Raw genomic sequence first — 20,960 nt, 5'->3', positions numbered from 1 at the left:
CTTCTATCATCTGTCTATCTATCTATCTATCTATCTATCTATCGATCTATCTATCTATCTATCATCTATCGATCTATCATAATCTTCTATCTATCTATCTATCTATCTATCTATCTATCTATCTATCATCATCTATCTATCTATCATCTATCATCTATCTATCTATCTATCATCTATCTATCATCTATCTATCTATCTATCTATCTATCTATCTATCTATATCTATCTATCATCTATCTATCTATCATCTATCTATCTATCTATCTATCTATCTATCTATCTATCATCTATCTATCTATCTATCTATCTATCTATCATCTATCTATCTATCTATCTATCTATCTATCTATCTATCTATCATCTATCTATCTATCTACATCTACCATATATCTATCATCTATCTATCTATATCTATCATCTATCTATCATCTATCTATCTATCTATCTATCTATCTATCCATCTATCATCTATCTATCATCTATCTATCATCTATCATCTATCTATCTATCTATCTATATCTATATCTATCTAATCTCTATCTATCTATCATCTATCTATCTATCTATCTATATCTATCTATCTATCTATCTATCTATCTATCTATCTATCTATCATCTATCTATCTATCTATCTATCTATCTATCTATCTATCTATCTCTATCTATCTATCTATCTATCTATCTATCTATCTATCTATCTATCATCTATCTATCTATCTATCATCTATCTATCTATCTATCTATCTATCTATCTATCTATCTATCTATCATCTATCTATCTATCTATCTATCTATCTATCTATCTATCTAATCTATCATCTATCTATCTATCTATCTATCTATCATCTATCTATCTATCTATCTATCTATCTATCTATCTATCTATCTATCTATCTATCTATCATCTATCTATATCTATCTATCTATCTATCTATCTATCTATCTATCTATCTATCTATCTATCATCTATCTATCTACTATCATCTATCTTCTTAATGACATTTTTCCCCCTGACTATTTTACATCTTTGCAAAGTAATCTGTTTGTGTTCATACAGTAAAGCCACATCTTATGCACATTTAACACACATGACATCAACCACATGTGGCTGAAGGTGGGCTGGTGAAACGACCACCAATGGACTTGGCGCAAAAGGAGCTTTGACTGTTCCCCATGGACATGTCCTGACTGGCACGCCTTGGCACTGGGTGCCTTTGGCCAGTGACACGTTGCCTCTGGTAGTTGTGGGGATGCTCTCGTGAGATCTTGCATGAAGTTGGATTGTACCATGAGAGCTCCCCAGAGTATCTCCACTACTCTCAGAGCCATTGTGTTGCTTACAGAGCAAGCTGAGCAGGACTTGCCTGGGAAAAAGGCTGAGAGCTTAAAATCTATGGGTCTGCTTGGGGTTTCCAGCTTCTCCCCTTCCCCTTATAGAAGGGGGGCTGGCTAGCAGTGGGGCAACTCTAAGGATAATTTTGGCTATACACGACTTTTGTGTATACACATATTCCTTGGAACTGAACCCTCACATATGATGCAAATTGCCTGTATTTTGTACTATAACCATATTGAGATATATTTATTTTTTCTGGTTCTAGTGCAATATTTTGAAAAGCTGATCTGAATTTTAAAACGTTTGGAAGGAACCAGAGACTCATAGACATTCTTGTCCTTCTGTACACATGCACATACATGCAGAAAATAGTAGGGGAAGTATTGAGTGCAGAAAATTATGTCAGCAAAACATTTATTTATTTATTTTAATGTGCAAAAGTGGAATGTTGTGGCACTTTTTTTGAAATCTGCAAATATCCAGTGCGCAAGGAGCAACTTAAAGAAACTATTCATAGGGCAGTGGGATGACTATGCTTGAAGAGGGAGGTGTCACTATAACTATAATGTATTTATATTTTCATCAGTTGCTGCTGAAAAAAGAAATGCTATGGGAGAAGGCAGCTTATTGTAAAAAAGAAATATATAAAAAAAAGGTCTAGTAGTACCTTAGAGACCAACTAAGTTTGTTCTTCATATGAGCTTTCGTGTGCATGCACACTTCTTCAGATACAATGAAACAGATGTCACCAGACCCTTATATATAGTGAGAGGGTGGGGAGGGGTATTACTCATAAGGTTGGTGGGAATGGGTGATTGGCTGATAGATGTGGTAAACCTGTTGACGACTGTTAATGACTGCAATTACAGGAAAAAGCAAGGGATGAGATGGCCAAAAATAGATTTATCATGTATCTGAAGAAGTGTGCATGCACACAAAAGCTCATATCAAGAACAAACTTAGTTGGTCTCTAAGGTGCTACCAGACAATTTTTTGATAAATTTCTACTGTGTCAGACCAACACGGCTACCTACCTGAATATTGTAAAAAGAGTTTGTGACATTCTAAGCTGCTTGCAAGTATATACAGTGTCTGTCTATTGTAGCACATTGTTCAGGGCTGAGCATTTGCAGATCATGCAAAGCCATGAATCTTCTTAGTTCCTGGGACACCATTAGATAAGCCATTTCCCTTAATCGAGGCTACATTTGCCCAGTAACTGGGAAGATGAATGAAGTAAGAACTGTAAAGCACTTTGTACACTCTGAATTAGAAATTATGATACTAAGAGCCTCATAGTTTTAATTGCATTTACAAATGAATACCAATCCTTTCAGAATCAAGCTTCTATAACAAAATAATAATAATAATAATAATAATAATAATAATAATAATAATAATATTTACCAGAGATCCTTAAATCTCCAAAAGACAGCTTTGACACTTACCTACTTTATGGCAATATAACTTCATCACTCCACCAAGTAAACCAGCTCCCCACTATTGCCTGAAGTTCTGAAACCTAATCATTTACTCAAAGTTACAGCCATGTTGGTGGTGCTATTAGCATGCAATTATTGTACAGCAAGACAGAAAACCAACTGAAGCTGTGAGTCGAAGCAAAATTTGGATTACTACCAGGGTGATTTCATTAAGACATTCATTAATGCACTATTTTCCTTTTTGAATGGACTAAAACCTCTAAGGAGTTTAAGGGGGGGGGGAGAATAGCAAAGCAGCAATAGACACCAGCAATTAAGAGCGTGATAGGCTTTTTCTCTTGCTAAGGGGTTCTGTGTATCTTAATAACATGTTTGAATTTTTGTCTTATTGTTTGCTTTAGTTGGTACTCCTGTTGGATTCTTTTTTTTCTCATTATAATTGCAGGCATTATATCAACGAATGTGCCCCGGCAATCAAGCCTGTGGTTATTACACTGCATAATAATATACATTTTAACAGTGAGTTGGCCAATTATTTGAAGTTCCATTCTTTCTACTGGTATAGCCACTTTGTGCAGGCTTACAACTTTGTATGCATGGAGGTTTGTATATACTGAGGTTGGTCTTATGTTCCAGTGGTTCCTTAATAACACCAGAGGTTTAATTATTGTGTTGTAACATGGGCTAATGCGATATGGTAGCTGCTAAGGGTATGCAACGAGATTCAGTTCAGACCCTACTTCAGAGATCCCCCAAAGCCCAGGAAGCCTTTGCCCAGCTTAGGGAAGGAGGCACGATGCTCACATGCCTGACGACCCCACCAAATCACAATTTGATTATTAGAGACATAGACTGGGTTTGCCAAGAGAGTGCCAACTGCATGGTGACTTGCCTTCTATAACATATCTGACTGTAACTTATGTGGTCACACGGACATGGTGCAAAATATACTTTTGAGGTCCTGGATTGTTCTACCTGTTTGTGTCTCCATTTGTTTCAAATCTCTGAATCAGGAGAACTTTCCTAAGTTTCTTCTCCTGGTGCTTGGCCCTTCTTGAAGAGAAAGAGGATTTTTGGCAGGTTTGGCCATGATAATATGAACGGAGGAAACACAACCGAATCTGTGTTTTTGTGCACCTGATTAACATACAAATTATGGACTCCCTCTTCAAGACGTATGCTATGTATTCAGTGGCCTGTGTTTGCCTGAGCTTTAGTCTGAAATAGGATTCTGAGACCCTGTGTTCTGAGTTGATACATGATATCCAATCACATAGCATTTCAGGGTTTGGGCTACTGGCATTGGCTCTTAAGCTCTGAGTTACAATTCGCAGCTTGGGAGTTTTTGACAGCCAATCACGTTGAGAGTGGGAGGGGCCGAAGCCTTCAGGAATACATATAAGCAGTTGCTTTGCACCTGTTGTTCAGGTCTGTTTGCTCAATAAAGTTTTTTGCTACTATCACTACTTCTTATCTCATAGAAACCCACGTACACTTCAACGTACATGTACTGAACCCACCTGAAGAGGACACAGTTTTCATTTTGGGGTGTTGGGGGCAATGTGTGAGACACCCTGCTTTGGAGATGAATGATACATACACAAGAAATAATGTTTCATGTGTTTGCAGGTATCATGACTGTATAAAGCTTTGTCTGAAGAAACACAAGTGTTCTAAGAATTTAGGTATGCAGGCGCTACTTGCTTCCAAGTCAGTGAATATTCACTATAGATAAAGTAAGCATTTGTTCTCTAATTAAAAAATTGCATTATCAGTGCAAAAAGAAAAAAGTTAAATAGTAGAAGTAATGGTAGAATTGTGTCCTATAAACACCAGAGTTTTGTTTGTTTGTCTCCCTCTGTCTAGTTCAGTTCTTTCCCGCCCTGGTCAGAGCTTCAGCCAGGATCTTACATATTTTAGTTAATGTCCCTTCTTGGCTCTTCTAAAATGCATGAAATGAAGTGCTCACAATTTTAGATGAAGTAATATCCATAACATTCTTGACCTACTTCCTGAAATTCATTCAGTCCACCTCACCATATGAGAAACAATGTGCACCTAGTGCTTAATTTGTCATGAGCGGTACCAGAGCTTGGCACCAGCCAGTCCCTGCCAGACTGAAACCATTTCATTAGACAGTGCTGAATGCAGACTGCTGTTACACGTAACCATTTGGTAAGCTTGTCATCTTTATTGCCACACCATGTGATGAATGCTATGCTCCTTTGCTTTCCCAGTATCTGATCAGGTGTGCAAGTGTGATAACATTATCCTTTCCACTTGGCAAAATGATCAGTGATAAGGTGGAATGAGCTTACTGGAGACTGCAGCTCTAGGTTTTGGTTTTTGTTTTAGTGCAGGAACAATTACGTATGTCATCTGCCAGAGTGCAAAGGTAAGCAGCCAATTCTTCTTGATCTGGCAAGTGAACATGGTGATGATCAGGTGTTTAAGTTTGATTGAGACAGATTAGCACAGAGGAAGGCAGAGGAAGAAAAACAGAGGTGGGATACTTCTTTCTTTTTCTTTGATGCGGTTCCCACTTCTTTCTAGCAGTTGAAATGGTCACATTTCTTGGCGAGAATGTTTGCATCTTTAATTAAAAGTGCATTGTTACATTTCAGCTGTCTGAAAATGTTTCCTGAAAGCTCAGCGTGTTTCACAAGTTGTGCCTATAAGCAGCAGAGTTTACTCATAGGAAACTATGTATAGGACTAATCAGGGCTGTCTTAAGCATATGCAGTTCTGGAATGCAAAGATCCCCCCCCCCAGGTTGCCCAGTCCCAGATGTGCAGGAGGGCAGAGCTGGCCGGCTGCCTCAGCGTCTTGCTGGCTTGGTCACCCCTGAACCTGCGGCGCAGAGCCACTTGCAGCAGAAGAGCCCACCACAGCACTCCGACCGACGAGCGGGCTCTTCCCCGAACTCAACTCTTGGGCCCCAGACTCTCAGCCTGGTGCCCCTGAGAGCCCGGTGCCCGGGTGCCCGGGTGCCCGGGTGCCCTGCACCCCTAGCACCTATGGGTAAGATGGCCCTGGGACTAGTGGTACATAAATTGAGTGTTATGCTATGTACTGTTACTCTCTGGGGACACACACACATACAATGCATATACCTGCATCTGCATTTTTGGACTCTTCTTGGGTTCATGGCTATTGACACTTTTGGAGTACAGAGCTAAGCGTGCTGTCAGTGTCTCCTTTACTTCAAACTTTTCCATAAAAAGGATGATAGAAGTTCACCTTATATATTAGAACAGTATATGGGCAATAATGTGCTTCCTTCCTATCATACACAATCATGGCTGGGCAACAGAAAACCAGTTTCCACGCTTCTGTAGATAAAGGCCACCACAGCTGACCAGAATTCGAAATGAGTACACTGTGGTAACTTACTGTGTGGTAAGTGTTTGTTAGTAATTATCCTACCTGACATAGTAAAAGCATGCAAAATCAAGCAATTGTATGGCAACACTGAATTGCTGACGGCAAATTGGGTGGTGGAACAGAAAAGGGGAGCACAAAGTTTACTCCAAACCCAAGAGAAGTATGTCTCTGTTAAGATGCCTGACCTGAAGACTGGGAGGAAAGGAGGAGAGGAAAATTGCACTTAAAAGCACCAGAAATGATATATGATGAAAAATCATCACCCTACATACGGCGCTGTGGTCTAAACCACAGAGCCTAAGGCTTGCCGATCAGAAGGTTGGTGGTTCGAATCCTCTCAATGGGGTGAGCTCCCATTGCTCGGTCCCTGCTCCTGCTAACCTAGCAGTTTGAAAGCACGTCAAAGTGCAAGTAGATAAATAGGTACTGCTTCAGTGGGAAGGTAAATGGTGTTTCCGTGCACTGCTCTTGTTTGCCAGACGCGGCTTAGTCATGCTGGACACATGACCTGGAAGCTGTACGCCGGTTCCCTCGGCCAGTAAAGCGAGATGAGCGCCACAACCCCAGAGTCATCCACAACTGGACCTAACAGTCAGGGGTCCCTTTACCTTTACCTTACATATATGCCATCTCTCCTGTCACTAGATGTTGGGTATCTCTTGAGTATGAAAACATTTACCTACTCCTAGAGGCAGAGTTTTTGTCAACTACAGATATATATTATTATTGGTTTTTTTAAAAAAAAAACCATGGGGGGGACTGAATGCTATTGAAGGAAACAAGTATATACACTGGGTGGGGGATAAGGAGTGAGGCTTGGTTCATTTTTATTTATGTATGTATCCATTCACTTCATTTGTAGTCCATTTTCTCCAATAAGCGTGGAAAAGAAACATGCCATAATTGCACTGCAGAACAAGAGAGAGCAAATGGTAAATGGCTGCAAATGGTTTGCAGATAAGTGAGGTGATATACAACAAGGAATTGGAGGAAATGGCAGAAGAAGACGAAAGGACGAGAAACCAATTTCACATATAATGTGCATTCCCTAAAGACAAGGCAAGGTGACTAAATAGGTTGTGAGAAGTTTCTTCAAAGTATGGAAAGGTCACTCGCAAACCAGCCATAAGATCACAATCTCTCTGTGTATTTGAAACATGGCAATATCAGCAAATGAATATATCCAAAGGGCATAAGGATTCCGGAAGTGCAAACTGGTGACTAATTTGGGCCTTACGGAAAGTTATCTGAATATAGCAGGGTCTTCCCCTGTTTCTCAAGCCTTGGACAAAGGTGCACATTAATTTTAATTTTCTCTGACTCACTTCATTTATCACTGGTTCTACCCTGGAGATTTTATATGCTTCAGATCAGATTATTCCAGGTCACGCTTGTTAAGAGTAGAAACTTTGATGTTAAGCGCTGAAATGTCTTGTCAAAATAGCTCTTCTTCTGTACTATTTGGATTGAGGTCCTTCAGTCAGCCAGCTTTGATAAAACGGGATATCCCTAGAGAAAGACGTCGATGAGGATTTTTTAAATATAAAGTTGCTTTCATCAGTGTTTTTGGCCTCTTTTTGCTTCCCGTAGGTAACATCTGCCAAGACTTTCTTGAGCTTTAGTGAGATCACAGTTTGGAATCAGTATGTGACCCACTGAATGGCTCATTTTTGAACCAAGATTATGAAGCTCACGAAAGGAATAAAACTTGTTCATTTGGTCAACTGATTTCCAGTTATTTTATTGTGGCCAAATGCTCTACCTCTGCTTACTTGCACCTGATAGCGAGTTGAAATTGCTTCACTTCTGTTTGTGGAAGTCTCTATTGCAGGCTTCCTCAAACTTGGCCCTCCAGATGTTTTGAGACTACAATTCCCATCATCCCTGAGCACTGGTCCTGCTAGCTAGGGATCATGGGAGTTGTAGGCCAAAAACATCTGGAGGGCCAAGTTTGAGGAAACCTCCTATACTGGACCGAAACCCCTCATACCAACAGAAGGGGCCCTTCCACAAATGCAAAGATTCAGCTGGATCCAATGTACTGCTCTTTGGTTATTGTTCTACAAAACCGGGTGGTGGGGGGTGAGGATAGCATTTCCTCATGGTCAGCCTCCTGGGAGTTGCAGACCAGAAATGAATGGCGCCCTAGGCGAAACTGGACAGAACAAAGGATAGAAAAGTTGGAGGTTTCTGCATGTGCTCACACCTCTCGAACCAAGAAAGGATGTGCCATGACCACAGTTCAAGGACACATTTCAGCCATGCAAAAGTTCTTAAGAAGGGTATGGAGCAGGGGTGGCGAAGAGGACATGAGGCCTGGGAAAGGAACATGGCCTACAAAGAATTCCAAGGGTCAGACCTGGAAGGTCATGTTTATCCCCTGGGCCTGAGGTTCTCCATCTCTGCAATAAACTAGTGTTTTAATATACTTGACCATATAATTTATCACTACTGTCTGTCTGTTTAAATGCTATTTCCAATCTAATTGTTCTTGTTAGTTTGTGCACATGTAGCAGTGGTCTGAAAAACCGTTGCCTTATTGGGACTTTTTGGTAAATTTCCAATTGCAAAGTGGCCGACATGTTTACTGGCTATCTTGCCTACCGTGTGAGCAATCGGAATAATCTGCATGCACCTTATAATGTCTTTGGGGAAACAGAGGTAGGAAAAATGCAACTTTCTGAAAAAGAAGATACATTTCTCTGTCTAATAAGTATCCATTATATGAAAATTAAAGTCTGTAACAAAACATTTATGTATTACTTTCGTTAATCCCAAATTACCTTTTTAATGAAAGCAAGAAGTGGAACATAAATTGGTTAGCCTATGTTTTCTTGTGTTGTTGCTTTGCTATTTACAGATGTATTGTAATTTGGGGTAAGGAATAACAAACAGTACCTTCTTTTACAAATGTAGCTAATTTAACAAGGCAGATTTCAGGATGAAAATGGCTATCAGCAGACAGGAATTCCACAGATGATGTTTCTCTGACATTTAAAACAGTTCCACATGGGGCACCGTTTTCTGAAGATGTAATTCCTGTCCATTGCTCTAGACACTTAAGACAAGTCAACGCAGGGACAGAAGCCCAGAAAGGATTTTGGACGTCCTAAAGCAGCCTTCCACAACCTGGTGCTCTCCAGCTGCTTTAGACTACAACTCCCATCAGCCTCAGCCAGTATGCCCAAGGCAAAAAAAAATGATGGGAGTTGTAGACCAGCAACATCATTATTTTAGCATCATCATAAATGTACATTTCGTCCAACAAACAGTTTAGCTTTCCAACATAACACATAATCTGGATGGTAGGAAATTTTGGACTGAAGTGGTTAGGTAAAAATATGAGCAGACGTATTTGCACTGTATTTCAGAGGAATTTGCTAAAGGCAAAAATGGAAAAATGCATAATAATAATAATAATAATAATAATAATAATAATAATAATAAATTTATTTATACCCCGCCCATCTAGCTGGGCCTCCCCAGCCACTCTGTGCGGCTTCCAACAGAAGATTAAAATGCAATAATTCACCAAATATTAAAAACTTCTGCAAACAGGAAATATTATAACATAGCTTCATTCACAGAATGCATTGTGGGAGAAGATGGCTGCCCAGCTAGCCACTAATTGTTGGGGAAAATTTCTGTAAATGAAAAACAGTATTTATGTCCCACTTCTGCTGACCCTGCCTTTACTGCTAAGGTATTCCTCACTCCAAAAAGGTTTTTTAAAACTTTTGCCTGCCTCCCACTAATGCGGTTAAAGGATGACCTCCCACTTTCATGGCCCATCAGTAGAGTTATGAAAGTGGCAGGATATTTTTTCACTCAGCACTATACAATACAAAGTACATAAAGACTTGTTTCTACAGAAGGCATAAGCAAGAGGAAACTGTTGATGAAATGTTAGTGAAACTTTCTGCTGTGAAAGTAATCAAATTTCCAGTCATTTAGCTTTGCTTCCATTTGTTGCATCATTACTTATCATTATGAAGGCTTGTGCTGAACTCTTAGGATGTCTCTTAATCTTTTTTTCCAAAGAAACAGCCTCTTTAACACCAAAAAGGGCAAATGTCCCATCCAGGTCCCAAATGTCACATAATTTTTCTCTATTTGGGGCCATCTCGGGCAGCAAGCTTTTACTGCAGTTCACTCAAACGAGGCCTTTGACTATGTCGTTCTAAAAATAGCTGCATATAGCGGCCTTCCATTAATTCTTAACTTTTTTTATTTTAGGGGGGAAAGAAAGAAAATAATTTCAAGCTCATTTTGTTTACAGCACATATTGGACAGACAGTGTCACCTTGAAGACCACTTTCTCCCCTGGGCAAACCGTGCTCTTGTTTAGATCCAATGTTAAGTTAAAGTTACTTTAATGATTCACAAGGTGAGGTTGGGATTGTTGGCCTCTGCACATATTCAGGCAAATAGGTATACTGGATTCACTGTAGGGTCCTGAGGTCGTGTTCCCCCTTTACAAATTTAAAGTAGGATTTAAATGGGATATGCACAAGCACATTCCTATATGTATAGACACCCAATCTTGTGTACACTTTATGTTTCAGACTCAGGAGTTAAATATCACATGTATCAAGGGTATGCATAAAGTAACATGTGTGTGTATGTGTACACACTATTTGGGCATATCCGTGGGGTGATGCATGCATATGAACCTGTGTTCTCTGTTGTTCACCTGTGTTCTCCTAAATTTGTTCAGCAACTCAGAGAGATTCAGAATATTTAGTGGAGTACTTTACATATGTCTGTGTTGGTGTTTGGGACTGCAGGAGCTTCCTGTCGCCAACTGGAAGCTGTGCCTTAGTTTCCAAATGTTTTGGAAGTTGAACAGACTTCTGGAACAGATTCCGTTCAACTTCGGAGGTACCACTGTGTATACTATACAGTGGTACCTCTGGTTACGCACTTAATTCATTCTGGAGGTCCGTTCTTAACCTGAAACTGTTCTTAACCTGAAGCACCACTTTAGCTAATGGGGCCTCCTGCTGCCACCATGCCACCGGAGCATGATTTCTGTTCTCATTCTGAAGCAAAGTTCTTAACCCGAGGTACTATTTCTGGGTTAGCGGAGTCTGTAACCTGAAGCATATGTAACCTGAAGCGTATGTAACCTGAGGTACCACTGTATATGAACCTCATCAGTGAGTGCTCCCACTCTCCTCTGAGCATATGAGGTACATGTGTGACAGATGCACAGGGTTAGTGGTTAGGGGTTAGGGGTTAGGGTTAGATTCTGCCTCAGATTCTTCTGACTGGGTCTGCAAAAAAAGGTGTGGATTTCTATACAGTGCTACCTCAGGTTACATACGTTTCAGGTTACAGACTCCGCTAACCCAGAAATAGTGCTTCAGGTTAAGAACTTTGCTTCAGGATGAGAACAGAAATCGTGCTCTGGCAGTGTGGCAGCAGCAGGAGGCCCCATTATCTAAAGTGGTGCTTCGGGTTAAGAACAGTTTCAGGTTAAGTACGGACCTCCAGAACGAATTAAGCACCGTATTTTTCGCTCTATAAGACGCACCAGACCACAAGACGCACCTAGTTTTTGGAGGAGGAAAACAAGAAAAAAAATATTCTGAATCCCAGAAGCCAGAACAGCAAGAGGGATTGCTGTGCAATGAAAGCAGCAATCCCTCTTGCTGTTCTGGCTTCTGGGATAGCTGCGCAGCCTGCATTCACTCCATAAGACGCACACACATTTCCCCTTACTTTTTAGGAGGGAAAAAGTGAGCCTTATAGAGCAAAAAATACAGTACTTAACCCGAGGTACCACTGTATTGTTAGCTATTCTAAAATGATTGTTTAAGCTATGTTTCTTTATGCGAGCATACATGGTGCTCTGCGATCCAGCAAAGGCATGTCTCTGTTAATGCAACACTACCTATCTCTTCTATGATTTGTGCTGAAACTCTTATTGATGCCTCTGCCTCTGTTTGTTGTGTTAAAAACAACAACAACAAAGCTCCCATTCTCTCTCACACAACGATAAGTCAGTAATTAGACATAGTGGATTTGTACAAAATGCAAAAGACCTCTGCTGCAAAAACTGGTACTCCCTTTGTATCTTAATTTGAATACAATCCACACTCCCTCTGGTTAGGCATTTCTGATTTATCTGTTTCCTTGGCAAAATCTGGAGATTTAAATCTTTATGAAAAATGAAATACATCATAGGCAGCCTTAGCATTCCCTTGTGGTCGAGGAAACCACCTCAACTAGAGACAGAATTCTCTTCTGCTGTTATAAGGAGGCAAAATGAGAAGCTTATTATATAAGTGACGGTTTTTATAACCTTGTCGGCTTTCATGAAGATTCAATTTGGAAATGACGTCATTACTGCCATGGTAAGAGTGAATACCTGCATGCTGGATAAAATGGTGATTCATTATAAGGATGGCAGCAAAATGAGAACATATTACTTATGGGGAAGCATCCAGAGTTAAATTAACACATTTTGCTAGGATTTCAGTGATTGTGGATAAACAAGTCCTGGGAGCTTTTCTTTTTACCCAATGACTGAACTCACTGTTCAACAAAGACAGCAAACAAGGAAAAAATATTGCATCAGAAGTAGCACTAATCTTTAAAAACTTTATGTAATTAGATCACGTCATTTGCGGAAAACAGGAAATCTCACTTGCTAACTTGCTAAGAAAGTTAAGTTGTTTCTAAGGAAAATACTAGCACCTTTCCATCGTAGATATAAGCGACAAACCTGCTGATCTATTAGCAAGCTCCTTTGTTTTAAGGGTGGGACGCAGGTGGCGCTGTGGGTTAAAGCCTCAGCGCCTAGGACTTGCCGATCGAAAGGTCGGCGGTTTGAATCCCTGCGGCGGGGTGCGCTCCCGCTGCTCGGTCTCAGCGCCTGCCAACCTAGCAGTTCGAAAGCACCTCCGGGTGCAAGTAGATAAATAGGGACCGCTTACCAGCGGGAAGGTAAATGGCGTTTCTGTGTGTGGCTCTGGCTCGCCAGATGCAGCTTTGTCACGCTGGTCACGTGACCCGGAAGTGTCTCCGGACAGCGCTGGCCCCTGGCCTCTTGAGTGAGATGGGCGCACAACCCCAGAGTCTGTCAAGACTGGCCCGTACGGGCAGGGGTACCTTTACCTTACCTTGTTTTAAGGGCAGTGGTTCCCTCCACCTAACATTAGACAGGCACACAGAGACACCCCACTCTCACCATTTCAATAGCCTTTGATCTCCATAATTAGCATCCACTTCCCTCACAAGTAATGTAAATATACACATTACCACAAATAAGCAAATTGCTGTAAGTCTGCTTGGAAGAAGTAATGGCTTCCAGGAAAGAGAGCAATTACAATTTTCAGATCTCTCTCTCTCTCTCTCTCTCTCTCTCTCTCTCTCTCTCTCTCTCTCTCTCTCTTACTGGGACTTTTGATTTTCTGCCTTATGTTATTGACCCAAGCTGTTCATGCTTCATTAAGACAAACAGCAGTTTTGCTACTGGCTTCATTGTAGACCCTCCAAGTGCCCCTGATTTCCAGGGACAGTCCTGGATTTACAGAAGCTGTCCCAGTTTCTGATGTAATCCCAGAATGTCCCTCTTTTCTTTGGGTGTCCCTATTTTCATCAGAGAAATGTTGGGGGGTATGGAATTATACAACAGCCACCCACCCACACCCTGAATCAAGGAGATAAGAAACTATACAATCTTTAGACGACATCTGGAAGCAGCCCTGTATAGGGAAGGTTTTTAATGTTTAATGTTTCATTATGTTTTTATATATGCTGGAAGCTGTCTAAAATGCCTGGAGCAACCCAGTCACATGGGTTGGGTATGATGATGATGATGATGGAATAGAACCAAAATGAATATTCTGAACATTAATTTCCCCTTTAATCTTAAGGTTCAGACCATTTCTAAAATGGTTTGGCTCTGGTACTTGCATCTAACTTGAACCTGGAATATAAAACAAATATAGGATCATGCTTTGCTTAAGTGTCAAGTCAAGGACATATTCCTATTGACAGTGGAAAGCTGAGGTTCATAAAATGCACTTTGTGCAGTAGATGCAAGCTAAGTACAGCCATGGACCAAAACAAGTGCGCTGGTGGTCACATAATCCAATATCAGCAAAGGAAGAAACAAGATAGAAATACAAGTTTACTGATCTGATATCAAATTGAAAAATAGTTCAAAATGTTATCATTTCCTTTATTCAGCAATATGCTTAAACCAGATACATCTAGGGGAGATGAGATAAACAACAGAGTTAGCAAAGTAATATTTTGCTTCGAGAGCCTACAGTGCTTAGCTAGAAAGGATAATATAGAGGGAGAATCCACAGGAGTCCCTCTACATTTTAGACTCAGTGTTTGACTACTAAACTTTGTGTACAAGGAATTAACCCACCAGGGGGGAAAAAACAAAGTATCACATAGCCTGGGGGTCATATTCAAGCTGTGTAGAGACCTTTATGTGTACAGCTGTGCACAAATGGTCCCAAAATTCTCCACCCTATGCATGGAGTGAGAAAGTGAGGGGACCATTAAACAGAATTGCTCCAATGTTTTTGGTGAGGTGGCTGTAGATCAACTTTATTTTCCCCGAAGGGTTTTTGTGGTGGCAGCGGTAGCAGCAGTGGCTGTCTCTCTAAGAGTGAGCAAGAACTTCAAGAGCAATGTATTGGCAGCCTGGCCACCTCCCCCCCCCCCCATATTCCACCATGCCCCTGACCTAGTGTTGTTCGAGGGCCTTTGTGGTGGTGGTATAGAATGTTTGTTGTCACCAAAGGTGCCAGCTTCTCCAGAGGAATAGTTGGCCCTGGCATGACATTGCATGATGTTGCGAGGAGCCAGGGGTGGAGCCGGACGCTCTCTCAAATTTGAGATGGGACCAGCCCCCTCAAAAAATATATTCAGGGGGCTGAAACTGCCTTGGTCTCTAGGAGTCGGCGCCTACAGTTGTCACAAAAAATGGTAGGGGGATATTTAATGAAAATTCTGCAAAGTAACCTGTGTAGGATGGGTAGGAAAAAGAAATAAATATCAGAAGAAAGTATTTTGATAAGTTTCAGTTCAGCACTAGAGTTTTCAACAACCTCATTATCTGCACCAAGCATCTGATTTCCTTTAAGGCTAAATACAGGGGCAATGTGGTCTTCACAGATCCACTGCAGACTAATGTCATCCTAGCTTTTCAAAAACAAATAAGTGAATTAGATGCCACACAGGAGTTCAAATCCATGTGGATTTAAGGTACAACTAAACCACTGTAGAAATTAAATCGAAAGGTGGTATATGAATGTTAACAGTTAATAATACTTTTGTTGTTATTATTAGAACTTGCAATGGTTTGCAAAAGGTAATTATGGGCTTGCTTGCTTTCAGATACAAATGTAAGACAAACTATATGGGGATAAACCCCTAGCTGAGACACACCTCACTATACACTGTCACCATTCATAGGTCTGCATTGTCTTTCACTGCATTATCAAAACTATTTGTTTCAAACATTTTTAGAGCCTTTAAAATTATATGTACTTCAACCTGGATTACGTAGAATGGTTTTTCTTGTTTTGAAGTGTATTGATGTCTAGCCATCAGCTGAAATGGGTCACATGGTCTCATCCCAGTTAAATAGATTGTTGCTAGCAATCAAAGGTCTATGGCCCTTTATGAACTCACTCCCGTATTTGTAGATTTCATTATTGTACTGCTCCTGCCATTAATCTATCTTCCTCTGCATCAGGATTTGTTTGCCTGCTCATATTATGAGGCCCCTTCAAATCGCTCTCTGTTCTACCCTGACGGGAGAAAATCTCGGAACTGCTTCTCCAACGTAGCACCATAGGAAGATCAACAGGCTATTTTAAATCTTAAGATCATCTTGGATTTTTAATATCAGTATTTAGCTTGGAAACAGCTCAAATGAAATGTTTAATATTACTAACTTTGAAGATATTTAACAACACTCTAATGTATCTGTTAAGCATGGCAATGGAGCCATTTTGCACTTTATTTGGTTCTTTGAGAATTATCTTGAAGGACTTAGCAGTTTGTGTCCTGCCATAAGGAGCCACAAAAAGTCCAGAAAAGTATTCATGCTTCCTGATGCATAAGGCCCCAACTCCTTGCAATAATACTTCCGATTCATGCCTTCTTAAAGTTTTTTCTTGCTCCTCACATACGGAAAGTCTCTTACCCAAAGCCCAAGGACTATCGAGGTTGACCAAATAAAGCTAGACTGGACAATGTGTTTTGGCATGCCTTTCCTATTTCCTCCATTGCTTCCTCTGCAGAGGAAATAAGGGAAGTGGCATTTGAATGTACATTTCAGTGAATGCTATTGTGTATACATTTGGTGTGTTCACAGAGCATGAATGAAGATGGAGCTAGGAGATGTAGGCATGGGAGTAGTAGGGACAAGGTAATATGCATATAATTCTCAAGTGCTGAATGTCAGAAGATGATGCCACCTTGAAAACTAAGATTCCAATATTCCAAGAACCAAGATTCCAAGCATAGTATTGTGCATCAGTTTACACACTTACAATGAGCTACTTTTGCCATTTGGCCAGTCACCCCACTTTTATGCATAATCATTTTGAGGTCTTCACAATTTCTTTTTGTTTCTACTACGTGAATAATTTGACATAATCCACAAACTCGGCCACTGCTAAACCCCAACTCCACATAATTCATGAGCCTGTTGAAAATCACCAGTCCCAAGCTAGATTTTTGGGGACCCCATTTCTTGCATGTCTCCAGGGTGAAAACTGTCCATTAGCAATCTCTATCTCTCTTTAGAGTCTACATGTGGATCCTGGATGAACACATCAAGCCATGGACTTCAGTACCACCTCTACACTGATGATAACTGAGTTTTATCACTTGATCTCAGAACTTTTTCCTGCAAGTTGATTCACACATCCAACTCACTGTCTGATATTTTTGCTTGGACGTTTCATCACCTTCTCAAACGCAGCATTTTCAAAAACCAAACTTCACACATCTCCTTCAGATATGACTCTTAATGCTAAACTATGTTTCCATTGACAACATCACCATTGAAAAACCTGCTTGGGTGCTCAAATCCCCTTTGCAATTATGTCAGGGGAAGTAGTGATTAGCATGCTAGTCTAGCCCCCCACTGTTACTGGCCCCATTAGCCTTCACAAATTGCAGATCCGTCTTCCAGGATTCTAAAACACATGGAAAGCTTCCTCAAAGTAAATAAGGCATCTCATTGCAAATATTCACATTCCCAGCATGTAGAAGGCAGTAAAGGCCATCATAGGGATGCAACACAGGAGGCGGTGCCAAAAGTCTCATTCCTGCCTTCCCCCTTATCATGTGAGTCTTAAACACCTGAAGGCTTTATCTTTGTCTTTGACAACAATCTTATTTTGCAAATGAATTACAATACATTATTGTGAAGCACCATAGATATTACTAGTAAAGGTTTGGTAAAGCATAGCATGCAAAGCGTACGGAGCCAATAAACTCTCTCATAAGTGATTCTAGCCACTCTACAAGTGCAAACAAACAAACAAACAAACAAATAAATAATGTTTCCAGATATAATTCAAGGAAAAGAAAAATATAATCTGCAAAGCTTCTTTCTACTTCAATTCAACTTCTAGATTTTGCCCGGCAATTCCCACTTTGAGATTAAGCATATTCCCCACCATCATAAAATAAAGCAGTTGTAAAAATCTTACTTTGGTGTTGTTAGATTCTGGTGTTGTATAGACTTCTCACCTAAAAGAAAAGAAAAGAAACAAGGTTTCATAATCTATATTCTCATTATTCCAGCATCAAAACAAATTGCGTCTTTATTTTACCTAATGCAATCACAAATGCTAAGACATAAACTACATGAAAGAATTATAGTCAAGACATAATAGCAAAAGATATAAGCGAAAAGTTCAGCTTATAAAGAGGAACCCCCCCACACACACTATTTTACTTCATTTATTTCCATTTCTGAATTATACAACTCTGTGAGTGATATCATTATTATTTGTAATTCCAATGCATTGAAGAAATCATATAAGTGATTTATTTAGATCAGAGAGATTCAATCTATTATCCTGTTATGTAGCAGGGGAAAGTGTGTGTGTGTGTGTGTGTGTGTGTGTGTGTGTACACAAACACACACCTGTATATCCTGTTCAGCAGTGCTCTAGGACATGGGTAGGCAAACTAAGGCCTGGAGGCTGGATGCGGCCCAATTGCCTTCTAAATCCGGCCCGCAGACGGTCCAGGAATCTGCTTGTTTTTACACGAGTAGAATGTGTGCTTTTATTGCATCTCTGGGTTATTTGTGGGGCATAGGAATTCATTCATCCCCCCCCCCGAAAAAAATATAGTCCAGCCCCCCACAAGGTCTGAGGGACAGTTGATGGCTCCCTGTTGAAAAGGTTTGCTGACCCCTGGGGTCTTCAGCCCCTAAGAGCACTCCTTGACCAGTATCCAGACCAAAAAGCCGCGCAGTATCTTTGGGAGGGTTTCTCTTGTGGGTTCAGAATACCCGTTGCGGTTCCCCCTACCCCTAGAGATCCTCAGAATCAAAAGTCAGTTAGGGACAGACCCAACATAGCAAGGAAAAAGATAGAAAAAGAAATTAAGGCTGGTAGGGTAGCAGGCCCCTTTCTGGTTCCGCCATTTGAAGGACTCCACATTTCCCCGTTAGGCATAGTCCCGAAAAAGTCCCCAGGGGAATTTCGCATGATCCATAACCTATCTTACCCGAAGGGAGGCTCCGTCAACGATGCCATTCCCCAGGAACTTTGTACGGTAAAATACTCCTCTTTCGACCATGCAGTTAAAATGATTCGGCAGTTCGGAAGGGGTGCGCTGCTAGCGAAATGCGATATCGAGTCAGCTTTTCGTCTCCTCCCGCTCCATCCGACCGACTTTCGCTGGCTAGGCTTTAAATTCCAGGGGGAGTATTTCATTGACAAAGCGATGCCTATGGGCTGCTCTGTAGCCTGCGCGGCATTTGAGTCATTCAGTACTTTCCTCGAATGGGCACTCCGCTTCAGAACAGGGTCTAGGGGCGTGTCGCATTACCTCGACGATTTTATCCTAGTGGCTGACAGCAGGCAGGGCTGCTCTGCTCTCTTGGGTGCCTTCACAGCCCTCTCGGAGGAACTAGGGGTGCCCCTGGCTGCCGAAAAAACAGAGGGCCCATCCACTTCCTTGATTTATCTAGGCATTGAATTGGACACTGTGGCTCAAACATCGCGTCTGCCCGCAGAGAAGTTATCCGCCCTTAGTGCGGTCATCCAGCAGCTTCTGCCCCTTAAGAAGATCACCCTTAGGCAAATTCAATCCCTGCTGGGCCACCTTAATTTTGCCTGTAGAGTTGTTGCGCTGGGCCGCCCCTTTTGCATTCGTCTAGCTAGATTGGCCGCGGGACTTAGGGCTCCTCAACACAGGGTTCGCCTTTCCAAAGAAGTAAAGGCGGATATGGGCATGTGGCTTCAATTCCTCAGCAAGTATAATGGCATATCTTTATGGCAGGATTCCTTGTCTCTAAAAGCTGACTTCCAAGTTCAGTCGGATGCTGCGGGCACCCTGGGCTTCGGTGTTTATTTCCGGGGACAGTGGTGTGCTCAAAGGTGGCCTTCAGAGTGGCAGGGCCAACCCATCACCCGAGACCTCACATTCTTGGAATTCTTTCCCATAGTGGTAGCGGTACATCTTTGGTCAGAGCAATTCCGTAATCATAGGGTTTGCTTCAACACGGATAATCAGGCTGTGGTAGCTGTTCTATCTAGGCAATCTGCGCGTTCCACCAGAGTCGGTAATCTCCTCCGGTCTTTCGTCCTGCTGTGTTTAGAGCACAATATATGCTTTTCGGCCAAATTCGTAGGCAGAGGCCCATAGCTATTGACATTTTGACACAGATTCACAAGAAATTACGGGCAATCTGTTGGTCGAAGTACGAGGCGCACCTGTTTTCAGCCGCTTATTCCATTTCTTTCTTTGGCGCTCTCCGCATTGGGGAGGTAGTCTGTGAGCGTGGAGCGTCTCAATCCCAGAGGGGTTTGCTGATAAGTGATTTGTCCCTGTCCGAGTCCGAGCTAATCGTTCAGGTGCGGAGCTCTAAGACGGACCAGCTCGGTAAGGGCGCGCTCTTATGTTTAGCGGCGGTACAAGGTCGCGGACCCTGTCCCGTAAGAGACACACGGCGTTTCCTCTATTTGAGGCCCAGCGGCCCTGGCCCACTGCTGATACACGGGGATAGGTCACCTTTGGCCAGACACCAGTTCACACGGGTACTGCGCACCGTGCTAACAGCCTGCGGTTTTCCCGTGGCAGAATTTGCAGCCCACTCCTTTCGCATCGGGGCCGCTACCACCGCAGTGCATTTTGGGCTCTCCACGGAAAGGATTAAGGATATTGGGAGGTGGAAATCTAATGCATACAGAACGTATGTTAGAAAAAATCTATGACTTGCAGCAATAATCCTGATCTCGGTATTTCCGTCTACTTTCCTTTCAGAACCCAAGAAAGTACGCATTTGGTTGGTGGGCCACAGCATTGTTTACTGGGCCAGAAATCATGCTTTGAGTTCCGGAATGGGGCACAATTTGAATCTGCCTTCGAATGTTGAGCTGGCTTGGATTGCGCGTAGAGGGATGCGCTGGAGTGAATTTAAACCAGCCGTGATGGCGAGAACTGCTATTGAGGGGCCGCCGGATGCATTAATAATCCAGTTAGGCGAAAATGATTTGGCATACCGAAAAGCCATCGATTTGAGATGGAGCATTTTTGATGATTTGACAGATTTTGTGGCGGCTTATCCAAGC

General features: G+C 41.6%; 1 protein-coding gene across 32 annotated transcripts in view; it reads right to left on the bottom strand.

Annotated features, from left to right (window-relative positions):
* Window positions 1–20,960, bottom strand: part of PTPRD (protein tyrosine phosphatase receptor type D) — a 1,161,589-nt gene that overhangs the window by 455,147 nt on the left and 685,482 nt on the right. For all 32 annotated transcript variants that reach the window (XM_083718180.1, XM_083718169.1, XM_083718207.1 and 29 more), the window contains one exon: window positions 17,862–17,901. The gene's annotated coding sequence lies outside the window, so the exon portion shown is untranslated. The remainder of the gene's footprint in view (window positions 1–17,861; window positions 17,902–20,960) is intronic.

The sequence above is a fragment of the Podarcis gaigeae genome (genome assembly GCF_964106915.1).
Source record: "Podarcis gaigeae genome assembly, chromosome: 17".
Classification (NCBI taxonomy): Eukaryota; Metazoa; Chordata; class Lepidosauria; order Squamata; family Lacertidae; genus Podarcis; species Podarcis gaigeae.
This window is presented reverse-complemented; position numbering and strand designations above follow the sequence as displayed.